Source organism: Pectinophora gossypiella, unplaced genomic scaffold (assembly GCF_024362695.1).
Source record: "Pectinophora gossypiella unplaced genomic scaffold, ilPecGoss1.1 Pgos_37, whole genome shotgun sequence".
Taxonomy (NCBI): domain Eukaryota; kingdom Metazoa; phylum Arthropoda; class Insecta; order Lepidoptera; family Gelechiidae; genus Pectinophora; species Pectinophora gossypiella.
The window spans coordinates 905,272-908,105 of record NW_026063247.1 but is presented as its reverse complement, the minus strand read 5'-3'; positions in this window follow the sequence as shown (position 1 = coordinate 908,105).

Here is a 2,834-nt window from a genome sequence, read left to right as displayed (position 1 = left end):
AACAAAATGCCCGAAAAACAAGATGGCCGCCATACAAATTTTTGTTTTTCCAGAAAATGTCTCACGAGGTAAAAATGATGTATTGGGGTGTGATCGGAACGTCATCTTGGAAAACTGCTCCGCATCAGGGGTCACTCTACGGCCTGGCAAAACCATAGCACCTAGAACTTTTTTGATTTCACGAGACCAATTCAAGTCTTGGTAAAATTCTATCGCGGTAAAAAAATGGCGGGAAAACAAGACACGCGAGCAGCTTGCTGCGAGCGAACCACGCGACATCTAGTTATTATAATACGAGGGTGGATCGAAAAGTTCTCGGCCTCAACAAGAAAACAAAATAAATTGCATGCAAAAACGTTTTTATTTCTCAACATAGTCTCCACCTAACTCAATACATTTCTTCCATCTGTTTTGCAAAGCTTCTATTCCGGTTTTAAAAAATGATTCTTCAAGGTCTGCAAAATACTGGTTCACTGCGGTTTCAACCTCTTCATTTGATGAAAATCTCTGGCCTCCAAGGTGATTTTTTAAGTTGGGAAACAGGTGAAAGTCGGACGGTGCCAAATCAGGCGAATAAGCCGGATGGGGCAGCAGTTCAAAACCACAGTCACGAATTTGAGCCATGCTTTCGACAGATGTGTGAGCGCGTGCGTTATCCTGGTGAAACAACACTTTCTTTCTCAGTAATCCTGGACGTTTTTCTTTAATTTATTCACGCAAATGGCGCAATAGGGTGCAATAGTATGCTGAGTTTATTGTTTGGCCCTTTGAAAGATAGTCCACCATTATGACTCCACGAGCATCCCAAAAAACTGATGCCATCACCTTGCCAGCCGATAAAATTGCTTTTGCTTTCTTTGGGGTTGGTTCATCAGATCTTTTCCACTGCTTGGACTGTTGTTTGGACTCGGGCGTATAGTGATGAACCCAGGTTTCGTCCATAGTAACAAAACGATCCAAAAAGTCCTGCGGATCAGCCTCAAACATCTCCAAACAGTCGCTAGAAATTGTTAAACGAATTCGTTTTTGTTCAACTGAAAGCAGTCTGGGGACCCACCTAGCGGATACCTTAGAGAATCCGAGTTCATTGATAATGATGTTTTGTGTTCACTCATACGAAATGCCTATAGTGTCTGCAATCTCCCTAATAGTCAATCTTCGGTTTTCCAATATGAGATCACACACTTTGTGGATGTTTTCTTCCGTCGTAGACGTGGTAGGACGGCCGGAGCGAGGGTCATCTTCAATGCTCTCTCGTCCACATTTAAATTCTGCTACCCATTTTTTTACAGTGGTATATGATGGCCCAGATTTCCCTAATGTTTTCGTCATATCATCATGGATCTCTTTCGGTGTTAATCCCTTTTTAAACAGATATTTGATTACCGCACGTTGTTCAATTTTGTCCATTTTTAAAAAACTGCACACTCGGTCTCTGTTAGCACGCTATCCATACTAATATTATAAATGCGAAAGTAACTCTGTCTGTCTGTCTGTCTGTCTGTCTGTCTGTCTGTCTGTCTGTTACTCTTTCACGCCTAAACGGCTAAACGGATTTTGATGAAATTTGGTATGGTGATAGATGATAACCTAGAAATGGTCATAGGCTATAAATAATCACGCCATCGTTCTTAGGGGGTAGGCAGTTGGCAGATAACTACATTGATTTAGTGATTTGTAGTCGTTTTTGTTGGGACTTTTGCTCTTTCACGTCTAAACGGCTGAACGGATTTTAATGAAATTTAGTAAGGTAATAGTTGGTTATCTACAAACGGTTGTACGATCAAATTGATCACGTCATCGTACTTAGGGGGTAGGAAGTAGGCAGAAAACTGAATTGAGTTAGTGATTTTTTTATGGTTTTTGCTGGGAGTTTTGTCTATCATGCCTAAACGGCTCAACGGATTTTGATGAAATTTAGTTAGCTGATAGATAGTAATCTAGAAAAGGATATGGCCTATTAATATTTATGCTATCGTACTTAAGGCGTAGGCAGTAGACAGAAAACTAGGTTAGTGATTTTTAATTGTTTGTTTTAAAAGTTTGCCTCATTCACGCCTTAACGTCTGAACGGAATTTTATAAGACTTGGTTAATTTAAAGATAGGATCTTAGGCACGGACACAGGCTACTTTTTATGGCGGGAAAATACCTCATTCCCGCGGAAATCTAGATTTCGTGATCGTGTCAAGAAGCGCATGACGCCATAGCTACTGGAATGATTTCGATGTTTTTTTTTAAACTGAGTGACCTCAAGTTAGTATTTGATCACTTTTCTAACTTAGAGGGTAGGTAGGCGCCATAATTTAGGGAATTTATGATAAAATTTTGATGCAACTGTCTTTATTAAACAGGTATATCTCATTCCTACAGGAACCTACACATAGCTATAGCTAGCTATCTATTAACATTAAAACTCTTTCTAGAATCACATTACGCCAATTAATTGATCTGATTTGTATAAGTTTTTTTATTCAACTGACTGTTACATTACATACAGATAAAATCTAATTACTTACACCACATAATTAATATAGTAACTACATGACTAGCTACGCTTTAAACTTGAGGAGGTAATTCGATAGACATTTATACGAACTTTAAGCCCAGTAATCAATCATAGTAATAAGGTAATACTCATTTTAGACAAAGAAACGGATAGGTAATCAGTTCGTCAACGAAATTATAACACCTACACTTAGTTTGTTTACTATTTAACGAGGGAAAATAATCCTTACTAATATTATAAATGCGAAAGTAACTCTGTCTGTCTGTCTGTCTGTTACGCTTTCCCGCTTAAACCTCTCAACCGATTTTGATTAAATTTGGCACAGA